Here is a 25769-nt window from a genome sequence, read left to right as displayed (position 1 = left end):
GTTAGACATTCAGGGGGGTTGACAAGGATTGCCACATACCTAGGATGCTCGGCAAGGGAGATCGAGACTGGGTCCCCTGACTTATTGTGTCAATCTGAAATTTACCTCTGTAAGATCTCTCTATATATATATATATATACACTCAAGAACTGTCAGCAGGGGCCTCGAAATCCCAGTAGTGGAGCAACAATCATTCCTGCTATTCTCCATCCCTATGGTACAAAAGGGGGTGGTGATGGACGGAGCATCTGAACCAAACACTCACACCCACACTGTCTCAATGTTCATGTTTGATTATGTATCTATATTGCGAATCACTTACTTAACTACAAATGTAACCTGCTTATGTAAACGATGTCATGATAACCGGTGTTCCACTTAATAAAATGTCTTTAAAAAAAAAAAAACACTCACACCCAGTCAACAGATCTGGGTTTAATCCATCACCGTTCTTTAGCCCACTCTGCCACCCCAGTTCAGACATGGCCATATGCAAATCAGTCTGACCCTGTGCCTCATGGGAACAGTCCAGCCCAAACTGCCAAGCCATGCCTTCCCTGGACCGGAAACAAGCTTCCGAGGACCGGTTTCTGGCATTTCAGCCGTCTTCAGCCCGGCTTGCTTGAATCCAGTGGCAAAGTGAGCAAGGGACTCACGTCTGAGCATACCCTGCCAACTTATGCCAAACAAAGTGGTAAAAAAGGGGGTGGTGATGGACGGAGCATCTGAACCAATCGTTTCGTTTCAAAATGCTTTATTCGGTTTGTACAAGTACAACCATATAGCAACATACATAAATACAATTTCAAATTCACATTTATGTAGGTTTTAAATGATGAAACAGTTTAAATTATATCAATATCTATACACCAAACCCATTTTTCGTTATATTATTATACAAAGCATGTCTCATTTGAGTGCAAAAAGGCTATTCAGTCACTATAAACATTGTAGCAGCAACTATTATAGTAAGAAAAGTTTGTGCAAAGACGCTAGTGTAAAGTGCAAAATACCAATCCTATCGTATACATATGGTACTTTCGGCAGGTGCAAATATGCAATATAAAGTGCATAGCAAATAAATACATATGTAAACAGTTTGACTCAGGCGGTAAATTACACACAAAGTAGTACACATTCATATTATAAAAATCATATTATGATTGATTTCCTTAGTGACATACATTTTAAAATGTAGGTGGCCACATAATAACACACGTCTGGGGAAGATAAATTAAACATCAGTTGCATCGCGGCTCTTGTATTGCACATATTATAGTTTAGAAACAATTGCTTCAGATAAAACTTTCTAAAACCAGTATAAAAATTGCAGAATAGTAAGAAGTGGCAGATGCTCTGTTTGGATTTTCCATCACATGGACACGGACATATCCCAGGTTTTTTTGCAATGGGGAAAGCCACTAAGTGATGAACTATTCCAAGCCTCAGACGCGCAAGGACAAAGCGATGGGAGTTAATACTAACAAATGTAAGATAAGAAGATAGACCTGTGCTAAGGTTGTATTCCATATATAAGTTAAACGTACTTTGCATGGCATACTTGTTCATTCTAGTCCCTTTTGCATGGTCCAGGTAAGTGGATTTAAGGTCACGCCTTGTTAAAATTGACTCTGTTAAGGTATCTTTAAAAATATCCTGACAAAAGAGGGTCTTGTACCAAAATTGTATATGTTTGAGCCAAGGGATATTGGAGTGACGATCAAGTTTAATACAATCCACAATTACTTCCTGTGTGAACCTTGTTTCTTCCTTGGCCCATATAGATCGCCATAGGGACAAGGGACGCAATGCAATCAAATCTGTAACGTAATTTAGGCCAAGCTCTCTGTGTGTAATCTCGCTAGAGGCCGCAGCAGGGAGGCATAATAATCGTTTTAAGTACTTGTTTTCCTCCCGCTGGATGGACAGGGCAATTTGGGGGTTATAACCCCATATCCCAGCTCCGTACAGGGCAGAGGCCATACACCTTGAATTGTAGATGGAGATCATCTCACGAATTCTGCGACCCCCGAGTTTTGATGCAAATCTGAAAATGCAATTTACATTTCTGATCATTTTCAGGTCAACACATGATTGTTCATTGGCCCATCTCCCATCTCCTGAAAAGGTGATGCCTAAATAACAAAAATTTCGGACGGCCTCAAGTTTTTCCCCATCCAGAAAGAATGCCTTATTTTTCCTCATTTTCTTTCCACAGGTCATAGTCATCGTCTTACCTTTGTTAATTTTAAGCTTTCTACCCTGTGTAAAAATATAGAGCCTGTCAATTAACTTTTGCAGTCCTTTCGCGGTCCTGGAAATCAGGACCGCGTCGTCCGCGTATAAAAGGACGGGTATTTGCTTTCCATTAATTATCGGTGCATCGGCATTAGATTCTCGTAAAAATTGATCAACATGATTAATAAAAAGAGAGAATAAAAGTGGGGCTAACACGCACCCTTGTCGGATGCCTCTTACGATTTTAAAAAAGGGGGTACATTCACCATCTGTTCCGAATCTAACCTTACTTGAAAGACTACTATACATTCTGGCCAGGAGGTGAATGATTTCTGGTGGTGCACCCATGGCAAGAAGTGTTGGCCAGAGCAGCGCGTGTTCCACCAGATCAAATGCGGAACTTAAATCGGCAAAGCACATAAACAAATTCCCTTCCTTGGCTTTCGTGTACTTGCCGATAATAAGTTCCAGGTTCACGCACTGCTCCATAGTTCCTAGGCCCCTTCGAAACCCATACTGGATAGGTGAGAGGATATTATTGTCTTCTGCCCAGGTTTCTAATCTCACCAGGAGAACGCGACTCAAAATCTTTAACGACGAGTCCAAGAGTGAAATTGGGCGATAGTTTCGTGCTTCTGCCCTGGAACCCTTTTTAAATAGTGGCACTATGATTAATTGTCCCCATGAGGTCGGTAACTTATCTTCAATTGCAGCATTAAAATAACGGGTCAGAATGGGGGCCCATAGGATGATCTCAAATTTATAAAAATCCACAGGGACCCCATCGGGCCCAGGGGCTTTTCCCCCCTTGCTGTTCTCAATTGCCTCAATCACCTCGCTTAGTGTCACAGTAAACAATATTTTCTCCCATTTAAAGCAGGTAGTAACATCAGTATGTGGTTAAAACATCGGAGTTAAAATCAGGATTAAAATCAGGAGTAAAATCAGAGTTAAAAATCCCAGTAAAATGTGCTATCCAGGCCCGGCAACTGACGTGCGAAGTTAGTTCTGGAATGTTATCGTTCTTCAGAAACGGGCTGTTTACAGTCTCCCAAAAAAGTTTATGATCTTTTGTATCTGCAGCCAAGTCTAGTTTTGCCCATGCCTCATCCTGCAATTCCTTCTTCCTGGTTAAAAGTGCAGTTTTGTAGTTGTGCCGCTCTTCCCTGATTTTACTAGCATCTCTTGGTATAGCATCTAATGATGTTTTTAGCTTTTTTAGTGACTGGGCACAATGTTCATCAAACCACACAGCCTTGACCTTCCTTAATTTCCGATTACTGTATATCAAGGATTTCTCAATAATTTTTGTAATGTTTAGAAAGTTGGATAACAAGGTTCGCGGGCATGTATTAGAAGACAGACAATACTCAACCTCACTGCTACATTTTAAGATCACATTGGCTACAAAATGAGTTGGGTCAACTTTTATCCATTTTACCCTCATCCCATTTGGTCTTTCAGCCGCAATGTCATGAATTGGTTGACTATAGACATTCCTTTTGGCCCCCCATCCCAATAGTTCAACGGTTACACTATTGTGATCACTTACTGATTGTTCGATTACCCACACATTGGAGTAAACTACGCAACAGGATATCATAATGTGATCAATAAATGATTGGCTATTTCTCCCATGGAATGTTGGACACATAACATTGTTTTTGTTCTTATTACATTCTAAAAGATCCAGGTCATATTTGGCTAATAGGTTATTTAATGCGCTGCCATAGTTATTATGTGGGAAATGGTTATATACACTAGTATCCCTTCCTGAGTACTCCTCCCTGTGGCCACAGGCCCCCTTAAGAGCATAGTTACATGTTTTAATATTAAAATCTCCTACCCATAAGATTGCGGCTGATTTAGATGTTCTTGATAAAGTCACATCAATGGCCCGCTCTATGTCAGAAATAATCATTCCCCGTTTAGGCCCCACAATGTTATTGTAGAAGTTTACTACTATTAAATCTCTGCATCTACTATGGGCCATGCGCAAAACGGAAGCATGCTCTCCAACTACTACATGATGGCTAACACTAAACTCCGTCAATGCGGTGGATACCAAGGTCACTAGTCCTCCCTTGGCTCTGCCAGCCTGGGATGCCACCGCCTTCACACTAAAAGAAGTGTATCCTTCGACGTGTATTTCATCCATGTGCCAGGTTTCTTGCAGACAGATTATGTCGAAGCCCTGTTTAATGAAATCATCCCAGATGGGGGTAGTTACCTTAGAAGCTATCCCTGCTATGTTCCAAGTAATGGCCCTTAGGTTCTCTTCTAAAGTTACATGTGGTGGGTCAATGATAGTTGTGGTTAAAGGTGTTAACGGGGTTTCCAATTGGTTATCGCCAGTGCATATAATTACATCTGTCAGGGTTGAGTCATTTGAGTTTGCTAAGGCAGTGTCCATCGACCCGGGGGCCTCAATACCGGGTGGCTTAGCGGCGTGAGTACCCCCTAGTCAATCATTCTCATCTAGGGAGTTAAATATCTGGAACCTGTTGGCTGTTGGAACTGCATATTGATCGTAAACGCTAATTCCTGACCCAGGTACATTGGGGTTATTAAAATAATTGGGGTTTGGTGTTCTAGGGAGAGGTGTGGCGCCGCGGCCAGGGCGACTGACGCTGGAATCTGGGGATCACGGTTCGATCCCCGGCTCCGGCGGCAGGTTAGCCCAGCACCATGTGACTCTGGGCAATAGCTCGCTTAATCTTCCCGACGGCCCCCAGCGCCTAGAGACCCTTACGGGTGATTGTGCGCTTTACAAATGTGGATTATTATTATTATTATTATTCTAATTAGGTTCGGTAATTGCTGTGGTACATAATGGGTGCCATAGTCATAAGCAATCCTTGGGTGCTCAGCTAGTTGTACTGGTGCCTGCTGTACAGGCGGATGAGACATATGTATTGCTCTGGGGTGTTTAAAGTTCTGCACAGGAATTTTAAATCCCACCTGGTTCCTATAAAAGTAGTCCAGGGGGAACAAGGTGGTATTATAATCATTATCTGATGGGATCGGTGCATTCAAGATAGAGTCCCTTGCCCACTCAGTGGTTTTATAATTTATGATTACACAGTCCCCACTTATTTCCTTTTTACTAGGTCCCACCCACCCTACCCTTTGGGTTGAGAGGATTTGACTTGCCCCTCTTAGGGGGAATCCGCAGTTGTGAGCAGGCCAGTACAGAATTTTGTTTTTTAGTGTCTCGGTATTTTCAAATTGAGAGGGTTTCAGTTTCGGGACATTGGCAAGAATTGCCACATATGGTCTGCTTTCTGGCGGGAGATTGATCACAGCGGGTATAGTATAGTTATAGTAGCTACGTGCTGGAGGGTTCCCGTTTACTGACACATGACCCGTTGCCTCACTTCCTCAGACCCCCTTAGGCCCTCTTGTAGCAATATCAGAACTATTGGTATTTGGGTTGCCGAGCTTGCCAGTGGCTGCCACGGGGGCCGCATTTCTGGCGGGTATACCCGGTATTTTTATTGTATTGCTAACGGTCGAATTATCCTCATTCCTGGGGAGTGCGTGCAAAGAACTTGGTATAACTTGTGTACCCAGCTGTTCGAGGATTTCTAACTTGGCGAGACCCAATTTCTCCAAGTTTTCCACTTTTTTGCAGATCAACTCCAGTTTGTCAGTTAAAGGGGCAATAAGGAGCTTCATGACATCCATAAGGTGACACATTAAAGACTCCCCATTAAGTGCAGTTGGGTTAGAGTTATCCCATAGGCCTACATTTAAGCTGGGCTGCGGTGGTGACGGCTCTCCACCGTTCGCCTGATCTAATAACGGTGATGTTGCCTTCTTTTTCCTGCCCCTTTGTTTCACATACACCCTACTTGGGGCCAATAATTTCCTGTTGCATGTGCGTCTAGGTCTACGGTGGACAGAGCCATGGTCGGTCGTGCTGTCTGCACAGCTTTTGTTGAGTGGGTCGGCTGTAGGGATGAGATCTTCGATATCGCAGGGAATCAATACCGCGCTGGCATTGAGCTCATTACTCGGCCCCAAAGCCCCAACCGGTGTATCATTGGTTAACAAGTTGGGAGTTAAAGACAGTCGGCTTTCCCTATCTTTAAACACAGCAGGGTCTGTGAGATGGTCTTCCACTTGAATTAACTCAGCCCCAGGGAGACCTGTATAAGATTGCATTAATATAGAATCATTTGAGAGTGATGTCACATTTATGTTATTTGTATTATTTACTGTGAGTTCTTCAGTTTGTGATGACTGTAAAATTAAGCAATCACTGGATGGTAAAGATAAACGTCTCTCGGTATTTTGAATGCCGTTAGCTACTACCACGATTGTCTGTTGTAGCATGCGGTCGATTGCAGTTAGAGATGGTAGTGGAGTTTTTGCTGTAACAGTGTTCCTTGTAACCGAGCGTGTATGAATCGGCGTTTTTTTTAACCATAGTCTTAGCGTTGGGCTTAGGCTCCATATCCGCTATTGAAAGAGAGCTGTATTCGGTTGGTTATATGATTAACTTTTGGCACGCAATTGAATGGACCAGGATTTGTGGCCCAGCCCAGGCTCCTCAGGCCTCTGAGGGCCACAGAGGGCCCGCCCTTTGCCCGGGCTTAGCCCCGAGCACGGCCCCGAGCGCGGTCCCGCGACGCGGGAAGGCCAGCCCCTTTAACGGTGCCTCCGGGCGCTAAGCCTCAACGCGACTTCCGGGCCAGTCGCGGAGGCTTCTGGGGGCTGTAGTCTCTACTCCCCCGCTCTGCGGCAGTCCCGATGTTCGAGGGCTGCGGCGGGGGGAGGAGACAGCTGGTGCAGTTGGAAACAGGCAGCAACTCCGGTCGGCAAGGCTGAAGTCACTCGGGTCCCCAGGCAAGGCTGAAGCAGGTCGGGACCCCAGGCAAGGCTGAAGCAGGTCGGGACCCCAGGTAGCGTGCAGGTAGGCTCACGCGCAGTACACCGCGTACTTTGGCACAATGACACCCGCTCCGCCGCAAGGCCAGCCCCTTTAACGGTGCCTCCGGGCGCTAAGCCTCAACGCGACTTCCGGGCCAGTCGCGGAGGCTTCTGGGGGCTGTAGTCTCTACTCCCCCGCTCTGCGGCAGTCCCGGTGTTCGAGGGCTGCGGCGGGGGGAGGAGACAGCTGGTGCAGTTGGAAACAGGCAGCAACTCCGGTCGGCAAGGCTGAAGTCACTCGGGTCCCCAGGCAAGGCTGAAGCAGGTCGGGACCCCAGGCAAGGCTGAAGCAGGTCGGGACCCCAGGTAGCGTGCAGGTAGGCTCACGCGCAGTACACCGCGTACTTTGGCACAATGACACCCGCTCCGCCGCAAGGCCAGCCCCTTTAACGGTGCCTCCGGGCGCTAAGCCTCAACGCGACTTCCGGGCCAGTCGCGGAGGCTTCTGGGGGCTGTAGTCTCTACTCCCCCGCTCTGCGGCAGTCCCGGTGTTCGAGGGCTGCGGCGGGGGGAGGAGACAGCTGGTGCAGTTGGAAACAGGCAGCAACTCCGGTCGGCAAGGCTGAAGTCACTCGGGTCCCCAGGCAAGGCTGAAGCAGGTCGGGACCCCAGGCAAGGCTGAAGCAGGTCGGGACCCCAGGTAGCGTGCAGGTAGGCTCACGCGCAGTACACCGCGTACTTTGGCACAATGACACCCGCTCCGCCGCAAGGCCAGCCCCTTTAACGGTGCCTCCGGGCGCTAAGCCTCAACGCGACTTCCGGGCCAGTCGCGGAGGCTTCTGGGGGCTGTAGTCTCTACTCCCCCGCTCTGCGGCAGTCCCGGTGTTCGAGGGCTGCGGCGGGGGGAGGAGACAGCTGGTGCAGTTGGAAACAGGCAGCAACTGCGGTCGGCAAGGCTGAAGTCACTCGGGTCCCCAGGCAAGGCTGAAGCAGGTCGGGACCCCAGGCAAGGCTTAAGCAGGTCGGGACCCCAGGTAGCGTGCAGGTAGGCTCACGCGCAGTACACCGCGTACTTTGGCACAATGACACCCGCTCCGCCGCAAGGCCAGCCCCTTTAACGGTGCCTCCGGGCGCTAAGCCTCAACGCGACTTCCGGGCCAGTCGCGGAGGCTTCTGGGGGCTGTAGTCTCTACTCCCCCGCTCTGCGGCAGTCCCGGTGTTCGAGGGCTGCGGCGGGGGGAGGAGACAGCTGGTGCAGTTGGAAACAGGCAGCAACTCCGGTCGGCAAGGCTGAAGTCACTCGGGTCCCCAGGCAAGGCTGAAGCAGGTCAGGACCCCAGGCAAGGCTGAAGCAGGTCGGGACCCCAGGTAGTGTGCAGGTAGGCTCACGCGCAGTACACCGCGTACTTTGGCACAATGACACCCGCTCCCTGAACCAATCAAATACTCACACCCAGTCAACAGATCTGGGTTTAATCCATCACCGTTCTTTAGCCCACTCTGCCACCCCAGTTCAGACATGGCCATATGCAAATCAGTCTGACCCTGTGCCTCATGGGAACAGTCCAGCCCGAACTGCCAAGCCATGCCTTCCCTGGACTGGAAACAAGCTTCAGAGGACCGGTTTCTGGCATTTCAGCCGTCTTCAGCCCGGCTTGCTTGAATCCAGTGGCAAAGTGAGCAAGGGACTCACGTCTGAGCATACCCTGCCAACTTATGGCGAACAAAGTGGTACAAAAGGGGGTGGTGATGGACGGAGCATCTGAACCAATCAAACAGTTTGGCAGTTCGGGCTGGACTGTTCCCATGAGGCACAGGGTCAGACTGATTTGCATATGGCCATGTCTGAACTGGGGTGGCAGGGTGGGCTAAAGAACGGTGATGGATTAAACCCAGATGTGTTGACTGGGTGTGAGTGTTTGATTGGTTCAGATGCTCCGTCCATCACCACCCCCTTTTGTACCGCTTTGTTCGCCATAAGTTGGCAGGGTATGCTCAGACGTGAGTCCCTTGCTCACTTTGTCACTGGATTCAAGCAAGCCTGGCTGAAAACGGCTGTATTGCCAGAAACCGGTCCTAGGAAGCTTGAATCCGGTCCAGGGAAGGCATGGTTTGGCAGTTCGGGCTGGACTGTTCCCATGAGGCACAGGGTCAGACTGATTTGCATATGGCCATTTCTGAACTGGGGTAGCAGAGTGGGCTAAAGAACGGTGATGGATTAAACCCAGATCTGTTGACTGGGTGTGAGTGTTTGATTGGTTCAGATGCTCCGTCCATCACTACCCCCTTTTGTACTGCATTCTCCAACCCTAGGCACGACTTCAAAATTATAGGAGGCAATTTTAACTGCCATTTTGAGCCATTGGGCATTACTTTGAGTGATACCTTGGGAGAAGAAGACAGGTAGTGGACAATATCAGCAACTACTATAACCCCTCCTAAAAAAGTGGTCTCCTATAGCGCTGCAAATTTATGCTCTTACACTAAACCAGTCAGTTTGGGCCTGTAATGGGCATGCACCATCAGACAAACACAGCCACCCTACTTTCAATCAGGCTGGGAACGAGTCCATAGTTGATTATGTCCTCGTGGATAGAAAAATGTGGGCCTCGGTTTTAGACTTTGCCATTCTAACACGTCATGATTGCGATCATAATGTCTTGGCGTTAGATCTGCTATTCCAAGTAGCGAACACACATGGAAAGAATAGGGATGCCCTTGACCGTAGACTTCGCCTTTCAACGTCACGGAGACATATACACTGGGATAAAATAAAGAGGTCCCCGAATTCTATTTCCACCATTTATACAAATTTTAGGGACCACTATGGAAGACTTGAGTGCCTGCATGGAGGTATTGAATATAGAAACCAGGCATAAGAAAATAGCTGAGACTCATTCACTCTGCGTAGCCACACTGAGGAAACTATTTTATCACGAAGTAAGATCTACAGAGAATAAACAGATAATTCCAACTTGGTATAATGGGAACTGTAGGAAAGCTAAATCTAGCTTAGTATTAGAAAAAAAATCTAATGATAAAACCAGGATTTCTGGTGCTAGAACCAAGTATAAGGATGCTATTAAACAGGCCAGATAGATTGGGATATGGCCAAATGGGAGTCTTTCTTATAGGACTCAAATCCAAAGATCCTAGCACATTTTGGAATGTAGTAACCTTTGGTAATTGGTAAGGGAGAAACAATGTAGAGCCAAATACCACAGCTGAAGTTTGAAATGGCCACTTTCGCACTCTCTATGATGCCCAGAATCGCCCGAGGAAGAGGTGAAGAAAAATGCAGATTGAATACATCGGACTGGGACGGTACAACTGTGAGAAGCTGTCATGGTATATGATGTACACTTATGTATGTGGACACCTTACTCCAGTCCAGACAACCCTTATGGTGATTTAAGAGGTTTTAGACAACCGTAGAAAGCTCTCTTAAGTGGTAGCTGTGGAGAGCAGCCTTTAGGCTTAGTCCAAAAGGAGTGTAAAGCAGCTTGTTTTACCAGAATGCAACTTACAGTATAGATTAGGTGAAAAAGAACCAAACAAAGGGGCATATTACCAACGATGAGCGATATTTATCGCTAACGATGCTTAGCAACTAATTTTTTAACGCTAAGCATCGCCGGAAATTATCGCAGAGATAACTTGCTATTAGCAAGGTTTATCTCAGAAGTGATAACAATCCTTGCGCTAACTACCAAATGAGAGATTATCGCTGGAAAACCAACGATAATCTCTCGAAGTTTGGCGTTAGCTTGATGATAGGGGCTCACAAACTTAGCCATGATATCCACCTTCCAAAGGATATCATGGCTAAGTCAGGAAAATACCAGGTGTAAAAAAAGCAGTGCTAACCGCGGTTAGCGCTGCTTTTTTATCACTAACAGGGTTAGCGAAATCCTTGATAATAGGAGAAATGTCGCTTAACAACATTTCTCCTGTTATTTTTCTCTGGAATGCCCCCTTTGCGTCTCTGGAATGCCCCCTTTGCATCTCATTAGAGATGCAAGGGGAAGCGTAGATAAAAAGGGTGCTAACATGCGAATTTGCGTGTTAGCACCCTGTTGCTGATAGGGAGATAATTTTATCTCCGCTTTCTTGGCTTTTAAAGCCAAAAAAGCAGAGATAAATCCCTTGATAATATGCCCCAAAGTATTTATGAACATATGTATTTATTATATAATACTCTTTAAAACATACAAATACCTCCTACCCGGAGATATGAACAATGCACACAATACTTTGCAAAGAAACACAATAAATAGCTCATAATACACAGTGCATTTCTAAGAAAGCCCCCAGCAAGGCGCCCTGTATTGGTAAAATCCCTGGGTATTCATAAATCTCGGAACTTGGGGGCATATTACCAACAATGAGCGATATTTATCGCTAACGATGCTTAGCAACGATTTTTTTAACGCTAAGCATCGCCGGAAATTATCGCAGAGATAACTTGCTATTAGCAAGGTTTATCTCAGAAGTGATAAAAATCCTTGCCCTAACTACCAAATGAGAGATTATCGCTGGAAAACCAACGATAATCTCTCGAAGTTTGGCGTTAGCTTGATGATAGGGGCTCACAAACTTAGCCATGATATCCACCTTCCATAGGATATCATGGCTAAGTCAGGAAAATACCAGGTGTAAAAAAAGCAGTGCTAACCGCGGTTAGCGCTGCTTTTTCATCACTAACAGGGTTAGCGAAATCCTTGATAATAGGAGAAATGTCGCTTAACAACATTTCTCCTATTATTTTTCTCTGGAACGCCCCCTTTGCATCTCATTAGAGATGCAAGGGGAAGCGTAGAGAAAAAGGGTGCTAACATGCGAATTTGCGTGTTAGCACCATGTTGCTGATAGGGAGATAATTTTATCCCTGCTTTCTTGGCTTTTAAAGCCAAAAAAGCGGAGATAAATCCCTTGATAATATGCCCCTTGAAGTTTGGGGCCCATACTTGTTAGTTATCTTTAATGCCATATTGGGTACAATGTCCATCCCAGAGACAAGGGCCTGTGCTGAAACAATCCCGGTGTACAAGAAAGGGTCACCGCTCCTACCGGGAAATTATAGGCCCATTAGCCTTATAGATGTGATGCAGAAAGTCTTTGCTAGAGTTATCCTAGATCAGCTTCAAGAGTGGATAGAAGCCCATGATGCCCTCAGCACCCTGAAAGCATGCTTTAGAAACCAAACTTCCACCATTAATCATTTATTCCGCCTTCTACTCCTCTACTGGAAAACGTTGGTGCTTGAAGGAGGTAGGTTATATCTGAATTTGTTGATCTAAAATCTGCTTCTGACCTAGTTCTCAGTGCTAAACTCTGGTCTATCATGTCTAATATGGGGGAATTCTTTATTTCTAAAATCGACACCATCTATACCGATTTTTTTTTTTCAGAACAGATTTTATTAGTGTTATGGCAGTTGATAGAATACAAAAGAAACACTGCTTCCAAAATTGCAGAAAGACAGTGAGCATATAAGAGCAACAGTGTTCAAGAAATTCAGTCAACATTATCCAACACCCCCTCCCCGCATTCCCACCCGGTCCCCACCCCCCTCCCTGCACGGTGTTCACATTGTCCAGAAACAGGAGCCAAAGCAGCATGGTAGCAAAATGTGGTCAGTTCACATGGGGGTAGTACAGACGTGATCTATATCAGAGGCTTGTGGCGCCGGGGGGTCCAGCAATAGGCCCCTATAATCAGCCCATTTCTTCCAAATTCTATAATGTTTCTTGGGGCAGCCTCTGGCCTCAAAGATCGGGCGTTCCAATCCCATGCTAAAGTCCATGCCCCGCTTCCACAACCCCACCAACGGAGCTTTGGGGGCCTTCCAGGCTTGGGCTATATCCCGTTTGGCTATTGTAAGATCCAGAAGGAGCAAGTGCCATTTATACAGATTACCCCCCACCTGTTCCATAACGTGGAGAAGGCCCAGCTGCGGCGTGCGAGGGAGCTCCCATGCCAACACTTCCTCCAAGCATTCCCACACACCGGTCCAAAACCTCTGCAGCCGTATACATCCCCATACTGTATGCAAGAAGGAGCCTATCGCACTGCCACACCTCAAACAATCTGGGGAGGCTATCAGCCCCGCCTTCCACAATCGTTCCCTCGTGTAGTATGCCCTGTGAAGGTACTTAAATTGGATAAAGCGCAGACGCACCGCTATCGCTGCTCCCCTAGGGGCCTCCAGGGCTTCTCTCCAGTCCTCCTCCTCCAAGTCTCCCAGATCACTCTCCCAGACCGCCCGCAACTTATCAAGAGAGGGGGAACAATGCGTAACTAATGTTTGATATATGGTTGAGATTTTCTTCGATTCCAATTCCCCCATAAAGACTTTTGCTTCTAGGGGACTAAACTCCTGCAAGGACGACAAGTCCGCTAGTGCGGGGGCTAGGGCGTGTCGGAGCTGTAGGTACCTGAAAAATTGGGACCGGTGCATATCGTATTCATCCTGCAACATCTGTAACGGTTTGAGGACTGTGCCCTTCAGGACGTGGCCCAGTGCCGAAATGCCTATAGCATCCCAGCCCTCGAAGCCCCGGAGTGCTGCCAGGCCGGGCAGCCTCCCATTATGCCATAAAGGAGTCTCGCCCGTGAGCGTGTTACACCATCCCATGCGGCGGAGCGCATCGCGCCACACTTTGAAAATGACTTGGGTGGCCCTCGGAAGTCTCTTCCGGATAGTCGCCGAATATAAGATAGTATGGAGCGTGTGCGGGTCCATCATATACCTCTCTAGGGCATAGGTCGGGTCACTGCGATCCCCGTACCACCATTCGTTAAGGACAAGTAGGTGCGATGCCTGATAGTAGGACTGGACATCAGATGTGGCCAGCCCTCCACAGTAGGTCGACAGGAAGCAGGTGCGGAGTGCCACTCTTATTGCTCCACCGGCCCATAGGAACCGACCCAAAGCTGAGTTCACCTGACGAAACCACTGCTGCGGAACTGGGTATGGGTAATTCTGCAATTGGTATAAAATTCGGGGTAAGGCCACCATCTTAAAAATGGCTGAACGGCCATAGACATTCAGGGGCATCCTGGACCACATCAGCATATCTGAGCGGATCCTGTCCCAAACAGGCACTACATTACGGGACCATGACACTCCCTGCACATCAGTCAGAAAGACACCAAGGTACCTAAGGCCTCCCGCCGCTTCCTGAAGGACCGAGGCCCAGGGACCCAAAGTCCCCCTGTCGCCCAGGACCCATAATTTCGACTTCTGCGGATTGAGTCGGAGGCCCGACACTTCACCGAAAATGCGCATTATCTCAAGGACCCTCGGCCCCGATTTATTGAGGTCCGTAAGGAAGAATAGGACGTCGTCCGCATATAGCGCGATCCTGTCAGATGGGCCCCCTACCCACTCCACACCACGCAACTGAGCATCTATCCTCACCCAGGCCGCAAGCGGCTCCATTGCCAGGGCGAACAGATAGGGTGAGAGAGGGCATCCCTGTCGGGTGCCACGACCGATGAGGAACGTACCAGAGGTGGCTCCCGCTATTCTGACCGTTGCCGTCAGGTCCGTATATAACAGATGGATGTACGACAGGAAACGTGGGCCCAAATTGAGCCGGAGGAGGAGGGCTTGGAGGTATGACCAACTCAGGGAGTCGAAGGCCCGGTCCATGTCCGCCAGCAGGAGGGCCGCGGGGATGCCCGCCGCTCGTGCCGCCTCCACCACTAGGTGAGCGCGTCGTATATTGTGTCTTGTAGCCCTGTGAGGCATGAAGCCTGCCTGGTCGGCATGGATCAGGTCCGTGATGTAAGGGAGAAGACGATTCACCAATGCCTTAGCCAATATTTTCGCTTCAAAGTTCAGCAAAGAGATCGGACGATAAGAGTTCGGGCTGTCTTGGGGCCTTCCCGGTTTGCAGAAGACTACAATCTCGGCGTGTCGCCAGTCCGCTGGCAGTCTGCCAAGCTCCCGAGCCGCCTCCAGTGCCTTCTTATAGCGCATCCCCAATTGGAGATGAAACAACTTCATAAATTCGCAGGGGAACCCATTGGGCCCAGGGGCCTTGCCCGTGTTCAGTCCACCCAGAGCTTCTCCAAGCTCCTCTACTGACAGTGGGAGGTCTAGTCGGGCCCGTGCCTCATCCGAGAGCGCCCGGGGTGGAAGGTCTGCGAGGAATCTGTCAATCTCCTCCGCTGGGAGGGATTCCCGGGGGGCATACTGAGTCTCATAATATTGGGCAAACATCTGGGCCAGGACCTCAGGGGCCGAAATAGGGCCGCCCGCGGCATCTCGGAGACCTGGCAGGGGCTGGGCTTGATAAGTGTTTTGACATAACCTATATGCATTGTGCTAGATTTGTCCCCCCATTGATAGATTCTGCTCTGCGTGGCGAGCCAAGCCTGTCGGGCTTCATCTAACAATAACGAGGTGTATGACCGCTGGAGGTGCAGGAGCTGGTCCACGGCTACTCCATCTTCCCCCGTTAGACATCTAGCCTCCTGGCTCCGCACCCGATCAGCCGCCTCCTCCACTTCTTGTCTGCGGGCCCTACGATTCGCGGCGTACCACGCAATGTCCACGCCCCGAAGGACAGGCTTGAGGGCCTCCCATAGGGTCATGGCATCTATACTTGGGTCCTCATTTTCTGACCAGTAATGCGATATAGCCTCCCTCATGCGCGATTGATAGTCGTTGCGCTGTAAGTGCCACACAGAGAGGCGCCAGCGAAACGGTTGTCGCCTCACACCGAGGCTCAACGTCAGTGCGATCGGGGAGTGATCCGACAGGCCCCTCGGAAGTATGGAGGTGGAGTCAACTCTGCCCAACCAGGATTGCGGGACGAATAGGTAGTCCAGGCGTGAAAAGGATTTGTGGACCGCAGAGACAAATGTATATTCACGATCACAAGCATGCTGGTGGCGCCAAGTGTCAATCCATCCCATCCCCTGCGCCATCCTACTCAGCCTCGTGGAGGCATCTGACAAGTGACCGCCCCCAGGCCTACAGCGGTCGAGTCTCCCATCCATCACATCGTTCCAATCACCACCCACTACTGTCAACACATGCGGGAGATTCGTCCATACCTCGAACAGCCGTTCAATCAGGGCATCTTGGAGTGGGGGTGGAGCATACACACTCCCGAAAACCACTGGCTCATTCCCCAGTCTCCCTTTAACGAAGACATATCGACCATGCACATCCAACCATTGTGTTTCATGTGTGTATGAGACCCTACGGTGTATGAGAAGTGCAACTCCCCTGGACCCTCTTGCAAACCCAGCATGGAACACTTGATCATACCCGTATCTGCGTAGACTAAGAACCTTGGTGCCCAAGAGGTGTGTCTCCTGAAGGAGCAATACATCCGCTCTTTCAGTCTTCCCCAGACGTAGAACTGCACTTCGTTTAATTTTGTCGAGCATCCCTCGCACATTCCAGCTCAATATTCGCATCGAGGCCAGCGGGGGGCTCGTCCCCAGTACTTCAGCCGCCATCAATCTTCCAGATACCGAAATCATCGGGCCACTGAGGCCACACACACATGCTCAGTCGTCTCCAGGTTCCCGTGTACACCGTGCTAAAGCCCTTCCCAACTTCCCTCCCCACCAGCCCCGGAACCCCCAAACCCCCGCCCCCTCCCCTGCAAACCTTCCCCAGCCACAAACTATACCAACAACCTCCCCTCCAACCCCCCACCCCATACCTCAGCAACATTGAAGTACCTGTCGCGATGCAGGCAATCTCAGCCCTCCAACGGGAGGCCCAAGACCCACTGCACCAATGGATCCCACCCAACTACCCACAAAGTGCCCAACTACTTCCCACTCAACACTTGGGAATGAACTCCGGGAGTAGGCCCGCTCTTGCACGAGCGTCTCCCGACCAACCGTTCACCCATGAACAAGGAGTCATGAAGTCAATCAGCACGTGGCATGTCGAAGAGGAGCAGCCTGCTCCCGCCATCAAGGCGTCTCACCAACCCTACAATTCCATGGTTTGCACCAGTACGAGCGTGTGGGTCTCAGGATTTCGAAGGAGAAGGAGCCGTTTCCTCCGGAGTGTCCGCCGTGTCATCACTTGGAGGTGGCCGCTTCTGAGAGCGCGACCTCCAGTTACTCTTGCTGCGTGATCGTCTGGGCGTTCTCGGGGGTCTTCCGTTGGTTGACGAGTCCGAGCCCCTCCGAGGGGGGGTGTTCACCTTGACTCGCACCGTCTCGTCCGTCCACTCAAACACTTCTTCCGGGGAGTTGAAAAACTGAGTGCGAGATTGGAAGACCACACGCAGGCGAGCCGGAAATAGTAGAGCGTAAGGAATCTTGAGTTCACGCAGCCGTGCTTTTGCCGCGGTGAATGACTGTCTCTGCTGCTGAACTAGCTTTGTGTAATCCGGGAACACAAGGATCTTATGATTTTCAAACATCAGTGGGTCCTGGGCGCGGGCCTGCCGTAAGATAACATCCCTGTCGTGGTAGTTGAGCAGTTTGGCTATCACCGAGCGAGGGCGAGCCCCAGTGGGCGGTTTGGGAAGCAGTGCCCGGTGCGCCCTCTCCACCACAAAGCAGCGTGACAGGGAGTCCGGGGGGAGCCATCCCTCCAGCCACTGGGTCAGGAAGGCCTCCATATGTCCTTTCTCGCAGCCCTCCGGGAAGCCTATAAAGCGTAGGTTATTCCTTCTGGCCCTCCCTTCCGCATCCTCCACCCGCAGCGCCAGTCCCTTCTGAATCCCTTCCATGGCAGCAACTCTCTTTTTGAGATTCACTACGTCGTCCTCAACTTCAGTGATTCGGGATTCTGTTTCGGTGATACGTGCCACCGCATTGCGCAGATCCTGTCTGAGCAAGGTCACATCGGCCCCAACTGCTCCGATTTTCGCGTCGAGCATGTCCCTCGATTGTGTGATCAACGCCGCGTTGTCCGGCCCAGTGCCCTGGGGACCTCCGGAAGCCCCAGCACCCCCACTGGGCCCCGCAAACTTGTCCATCGGGCCCTGTTTGGGAGCATTCCCACTGTTGCCCCCTCTCGTCATGTCGCCGGCGGAGTGGTGGCCCCAATTGTGGGGGGCCGACGGACTAGGGGCACCCCCGGCTGAATGGGTGGTCGCTGGCAGCAAGTGTCACCGAGGCCGCCCAAGTGTATCGTGGCCCCGTCGGCGATCGAGCGTGGTGCACTCTTCGATTAATCAACTGCTGGACACCACCCTGTTAGTGGTCGGGGACACCGCGCTGCCAGACCACGCGGTCAATGGGGGGTCGCCCACTCCTCGGTTTGGTCCATCTGGGGCGCCCCAGAGCCCGCACCACGCTCTTTGGTGTCAAAAGTGGGGCTGCCCCCAGGGGCAGCTGGCCGGGTTGGTGGCCTGTAATAGTCCGGGGGGGGGAGGGTGGTCCCTTCAGCCCTCGCCGCGGTCCGAAGCAACCGCCGAGTGCGCCCCAGGTGTCTGGTGCCGGTGCCCGGCAGGGGCACACTTCAATGAGGGGGGAACAGGCAGGAAAGCCGGCAGAGCGTCCGCCCTCCCACCGTTGCAGCAGTACTGTGCCCCGCGGCTTGAGTCTGCCGCCGAGAGGGCCAGACACGTCCCCTCCCCCGTTAGGCTGCGCCACAGCTCCTTACCCCCACCTCGATCTCCGTTTGTGCTCCGACTGCTCTCTTTCCCAGCTGCCGCGTCTGCCTCTGTTCCGGATGCTTGAGTGCCCGCAGGGTCAGCCCGGGTCTCTCCGCCGCGCCGCAGTGTTTCGTGGCCGAGGCGGCACTTCCGGCCGGCGCCTCCCGGCTCTCAGCTACTTCCGGTCGGACCACACTGCAGTGGAGGTCCCGGCTGCGGCGTGTGGTGCAGGCCTCGTCGCCGGCCGGGCTCCCAGCCGCCGTAAATCACTGATCCCGGGCCGCCGGGACTCCGAAATCGCTGTCGGGGGATCCCCTCTGGAGCCGCTCTTCGCCACTCAAATCAGGGTGCAGGTCGGTCAGGGCGACGCAGGATTCAAGGAGGATAAGGTAACGGCGGGACGGAGCTCACTCAAGCTGCGTCCGCCATGATCGCCGTCTTCATCTATACCGATTTTGACAAATCTATCTCCCTTTCTCCCTCCCCTAAACTACCTGATATAGTCACTTCTTGTGATCCTGAGGCTTCTGGGGGCATGCACCCCACACCCTCACAACAGAATGGCCCCCCTGATAGATCTGATCATGTGATTTTTCTCGAATCTGAAGCCTTAGAGGAAACCCCCCTTTTACCTGGTCAACATATCTGTAATTGGGATCTTCTTAATAGCTCTTTACTTCTCAATATTATCAGTAGCATTAAGTCTGGTTCTCCACTGGATCCACTTCCCCCTCAAATTCTAAAAATTCTGGACACTTCCTCCCTTAATCTTATTTTGGACTTACTCAATTATTCTCTTAGAGAAGCCACGGTACCATCCACATGGAAACATGCCATGATTGTTCCTTTATTAAAAAAGACTAATGCCGACCCCAATAATGCATCCAATTTCCGCCCCATTTCCCTCCTCCCTGTTTTCTCAAAAATATTGGAAAAACACATCAATATACAACTTACCCAGCATGTTGAATCTAACAATATTTTACATCCATCTCAATCAGGTTTTAGATCCGTTTGTTCGACAGAATCTACTCTGCTGGGGGTCTCAGAAGCTATTCGATGCCGAGTGGATGGGGGGAAACCGTGGCACTCATTTTGCTTGATCTGAGCGCCGCATTTGACACGGTTTCCCACCCCATCCTTATCAAAGCCCTTAAATCATCTGGCATTTCCGGCCCAGCCCTCCAATGGTTCGTTAGTTTTCTTTCTGACCGTACCTTCCAGGTCTTCTCCTCTTCTTCTGTTTCTCAAACTTACAAATCGGCGTATGGTGTCCCCCAGGGCTCTATTTTGAGCCCTTTACTTTTCAATTTGTACGTCAGATCTTTGGCTACAATTGCGGAACAAGCTGGGTTAGTCATCTACACATACACCGATGATACACAGATCATCTATTTTCTTTCTACTGATTCTCATGCCACTCCCTCCTCCCTCAGTGTAGGGCTTAGGAACATTGCCACATGGATGTACGAAAACAAACTCAAGTTGAACGGGGGGAAAACTGAGCTTCTTCTGTTTGGTAAGAACACTAATCTGTGGGGGCCCCAACATTGGCCCTCTCAGATGGGTACCCTCCCCATTCCCTCAAAAACAGCACGTAATCTTGGCATCATTTTTGATGACCAACTCTCCATGAAGCATCACGTGGTCAAAACCTCTTCCACCTGTATTACCATCATTAAGTGGCTCCGCAAGATCATCTGGATGCTCCCTCAGGAGACACAGAAAACCGTAGTCCAGGCCTTAATTACCTCTAGATTGGACTACGGCAATATTCTTCTCCTGGGGGCGTGCAAAGAGGTGACCCGTAAACTGCAGACAGTCCAAAACATGGCAGCTCGGCTGCTCTGTAAACTCCCAAACTTCTCCTCTACTTCTTATTCCCTTCGTAAATTACATTGGCTTCGCATTGAAAACCGTGCGAAATTTAAGGCTCTTTGCTTCATGCACAGAATCAATACAGGTTTGGCCCCTCCCTACCTTAGGACCTTGGTTCACCGGTATCACCCTACTCGCACTCTCCGTTCATCTTATCAGTACAGGTTTCAAGTTCCCAGAGTTAGTAGAGCCAGAATGGGTGGTCGCTCTTTTTCCGTTCTGGCTCCCGTCCTCTGGAACTCCCTTCTTCCTCCCCTGCGTACTGAATCTTGTTACCTCAAGTTCCGCAGAGAAGTCAAAACCTGGTTGTTTAACCAATAATCTATCTCTTCTTCCTTCAGCTAATTCTCTCCCTTAATTTGGTCCTAGCGCCGGGAAACCTCCGGGTAGCTGCACGCTTTACAAGCTTAAATATAATAATAATAATAATAATGGGGGTCCCCACTTATCTCTGTAACATTCTTAGGAGGTTGCATGAGAAGAACTTTGCACTGGTTAGATGTGGGAAACTAGGAGAGCTCTCTGAACCATTTCCAGTAACTAGGGGCGCCCAACAGGGCTGTGTATTGGCTCCTACCTTCTTTTGTCTGTACATTATTGGGCTGGTTGATACCTTGAATGGGGTCAGAGACAATGCTCCTGAGATCTGTTTGACCAAAATCCCAGCCCTGATGTTTGCCGAGGATACCCTCCTTCTCTCAAAACCTCCCATGGGGATCCAAAGGATACTCAAAGGCTTTAATACCTTTTGGGCGGGGCCTCGAGGTTAATTTTGCTAATACAAAATGTATGGTTTTTAATTCTGCACACTCCACCAGGACAAACCCTGTGCTGAATGGAATTCCACTGGAGAGTTTCGACATCTTTGGGTACCTGGGGATAACTCTCAATGAGCATATGTATTTAGCCTTTCACATGTGGAAACATGTTGAAATTTGCACAGAACACAGGTGGACTGCCTTAGGTTTGCCGGTCATCGTCTTCAAAGCCTCTCAGCCCCTTGTTGGAAATATACAAAACCCAATCCCTGGAAGCCATTACTTATGGGGCAGAGCTATGGGGACATAAAATTGTAAAAGACATCGCATCGGTAGAAAACAAATGTATAAGGGACCTAGTGAATCTTAACCCTAGTACTCTCCTGACTCCGCTCCGATTAGATCTAGGGCTGACTCCCATCATGAGGTTATCGGCTTAAGACCTCTCCTCTTTTGGAGGAGAATTTGGTCGACCCCTGAGTTGACCCCATATAGGCAAGCATTAGAAGAACTTCTGGAGATATCAGGGGCTAAAAGTCTGACCTGGTTATCCCATCTCAAGGTCACCTTCACTAGCATAGGATTGGCATCTCTATGGGAAGACCCTTTAGCAATCTCTTCTGTTATCCCTAGGAAGAAACTGGTGGATTGCTACAGGGCCTCAAGACTTTCCTCCCTTACAATGTGTTTAACTGCAGGCACCCTAACTAGGAATTTTATACAGATTAAAGATGTTTATAGATACGAGAATTTTCTACACAAGATTCAGCCAGCACTAGCCAGGCAGCTGTACCTGCAGTTCAGGTGTGGTTCATTCTCCTTGCACACCTTTACTAGTGCCTGGTCGACATAAATTGACCAGAAATGCTCCACCAGTGGAGCAGCAGAAGAAACTGAGGCAAAAGCGTTTTTCTTTTGTCCAGTTTATAAAAGAGAAAGACAAACGTGGATACTACAGGTTTGTAGGAACTTAGAGATTCCTAACCATCTTGAGGCGCTTAAAGTACTGAAATATGGTTCCCATCATGCAATCGTATTTGCGGTATCAAAATGTATTTTCTCTATATGGTGTGTTAGGAAAAGGCTCCTAGGGTAAGAGACGAAAATCTTATATGAACTTTGGAAGTAGTAATGGAAAGCCAGTCTTTATGCAGCTATGGCCCTTGATTTTGATATTAGGTTTTGGGGGACAAGAAAGTAGTAAAATACGTTTAAATACCCCATATTTTAATTACCAAGGGCCATATGTAGGTAAATCATGAATACCATGTCCTTAATACCGAATTTTACCAATTCGGTATTAAGAATTTGGTATATGCGATGTAGATAAAAAATCGGTAAACATTACCGATTCGTTAAAATTTGGTAAAAAATACCAAATTGGAACGAATCGGTAAAAAAAAATACAGAAATTCCAATACCGATTCGGAATTACAGAATTCATTACCGAATCGGTAAATACTGATTCGGTAATTCAAAAATTCAGCATTCGATGAATCAGCCAATCCTGTGTCACCCAATCACCTCCCAAACAGGAAGTGGCCACACCCAGGCAGCTGCACAGGACCTGGAGCTCACTGTGAGGCAGGCAGGCAGGTGAGCTGAGGAGCCAGCAGCAACAGAGCCTCACAGCTACAAACAAGAAAACAAAAAAGTAAAACAAGCATTGAAATGGCAAGCCAGGACAGGGAGAAGGAGGGAAGTGAGAGGAAAAGAAAACTGAAGTTCAGTGACAAGGAGCTGGAGGTACTGATCCAGGATGTCAGCCAGGTCCATCACAGGCTTTTTGGTCATCAGTCCCACCATGTGCCCGAGTCACAGAAGAGGCAAATCTGGAGTGGCATTCGGGACAAAATAAATGCCATAGGTGTGACCCAGCGTACCATTGAGGACATCAGGAAGAGGTGGTACGACCTCAGGAAGACAGCAAAAGCAAGGATGGCAGAGAGGCAGAGGCAGGCTGCCAAAACAGGTGGAGGAAAGAATAGAGCACCAGCACCAACACCACTGGAACTGATGGTGGAGTCCGCCATCCAGCCGGAGAGTGTGAGTGGCGTGGGAGAAGCAGACAGCTCTGCCAGAGCAGCAAGGAAACAAGGTAAGAAGCATGCCCAGCATGCTGTGCTACCCCCTCCCCAACCCAATCCCCATAGTGGCATAGGGGCTCCCACTCCACTCCATGTCTTACTCATTACCTGCTATGCATTTTGGGAGATGTAGTTAGAGGGAACTGATGTTTAGGACAGTCAGGCTAGCAAATACAATAGCATGTTAAAGTAATTGGGTATGTCAGGACAATGAATGTGATCTGTAGGCATGATGTTTGATGTAATTCAAATGCAGACAGAGCAGTGAGTATATCTACATTTGTGTCATTACAGGCAAGACATCTTGCAGTGCTGTAGAGGGGAGCAGTGGAACCGAGGGAGTTAGGTCCTTAGTGGGACTGAGGGGGGAGCTGGACCATATAAACTATTAAACAACAAAGAAATGCCACCACCCTCGTATCTTAATGAAAAAGAATCTATCTAATAAAGACCAAGTGCAACCTCATGAAACTTGGTACGGTATTTTTATTTATACCAGTTATTCTTGTTTTTGAATTGGTTTTTGAAAAATATTTTTTTCTTTATAGCAGAAAAAGGGGGAAATACACAATTGGACAATTGTACAATATTGTATACGTTATCAGCCATTCTCTGTGACCTAGGCCGGAGGTTACAGATTGACAGGTCACAGGTGGGGTGGCACGTAGCCTGCAGACAAACGTGCAATCAGGAAACTCAGGTCAATTCCCAGATAAGTGCAGCAACACTATAATGGTCCAGGGAGACTGACCCCTAGCACACAAGGCGAGAGGGGTGCGTGCCTTCCCAAAACATTATAAAGTTGGATGCTACATAAAGTTAGGAAGAGATAGCCAATCAGGACACAGCGCAAACAGTACACGCTTTGATCATGCACCCCTCAAGACAGACATCTGGATACGTTGCCGACTTGCCCCATTGTGTCCATGCAAGGTTGAGGCCCAGCTGCATTTTGTTATCATGGCCCTTATTTATGGCTACATAGACAAGATCCACGTTCTTTTACTAAAAAAAGTTCATCAAAAGTACTTCATGACACTCACAAACTGTATAAAACGTGTTCAGATTTATTGTACTTCGAGACAGTTCTCAGATCCGTGTCTGTAACTGTGCTCCCGGCCGAAGTGTTTAATTTAACCATCTGTTCCTGTTTTGCCAAATGCCTCTTGTCTCTTGTTTTTTCAAGTTAAATTCCTATTCAAGCAACAAATGTGTCATCTCAATTCAAATGTACACATTTGAGCCTTCACTGTAAGCATCTATATGAATAAGATGTCAGCCTATAAAGAAGGTGGACAAGATGCTAAAACGTCTGCGCTTGTCTAAACCCCCCATTTTCTAATAGAAAGAGATTAAAGATTCTGCAGGCAAATACGTGACAAAATAAAAGCAATTTGAGCATGCCCCACCACAGCGTTCATGAAACATCTGGGAATCAAACACCTGCCACATTGCTCTGGTTATCTGACCTAAGAGCACAGATATGCCAAAAAGATTTACAAATAGATGCAGTGACGGCCTCTATTAAATTGCAAGTGTCCTGTACCGATACCTTGCCTTCATCTGCCTTCAAGCACCCCTTATAAACTGCTGCTTAACCTCTGTCCATCGTACTGAAATCAATTATTTGATCCTTAAGAAGAAATTTATGCTAGAGAACGAAAACAAATCGACCTGAAGAAGCAAGGCTCAGAGATTCATGCAAACTCTTCCAAATCAACTGATAGAGTACTGTCATTGATAGATAACTACTGTGAGACCTTTCATTCGGCTAGGCATACTTATTCAATTCCCTTTTGAAGAAAAAAATAGAAACACACGAAGCATTCTACAAAACCATGCTCTGGGGAGTTACATAACAAAACAAAAGAAATCAGAGGCCTTGAAAATATGTTGTTGTTTTGTTGACTTCTGGTCAGCTCTTGATTTAGTGAATATGAAATGTCTATGGATGAAATTTATTGCCTGAAACATCTGAAAGGCGTGCATTGCACGGTTCAAACTGGGCATTGATGGAGATACACTCTACTGAATGGACGTCAAGAACATATATCAATAATGATCTGCTCCACAGTAGTGTCCTATTTCCTGTCCTTTTCGTGCTATACCACGCTGACCTCCACAAGAGATTAAGTGAAATAAAGTAAATCGGAGAATTCATGTATACTTTCTTTTTATATGCAGAAGATATTCTATTGATGGATTACAAAGCGATTTGTCTGGAAAGGCAAATATGGTCCATTTAGGATTTTTTCATAGCTAGTTATCTAATGAGTTCAAAACAAAGATCTTGTTCTTTCGGAGAAAACAGGTCAGGTTTTTGTGATAGGTTGCAAGCAAAACAA

The sequence above is a fragment of the Lissotriton helveticus genome, chromosome 6, assembly GCF_964261635.1.
Source record: "Lissotriton helveticus chromosome 6, aLisHel1.1, whole genome shotgun sequence".
Lineage (NCBI taxonomy): Eukaryota > Metazoa > Chordata > Amphibia > Caudata > Salamandridae > Lissotriton > Lissotriton helveticus.
The sequence above is the reverse complement of the archived record's forward strand: the minus strand, read 5'-3'. Positions refer to the sequence as shown.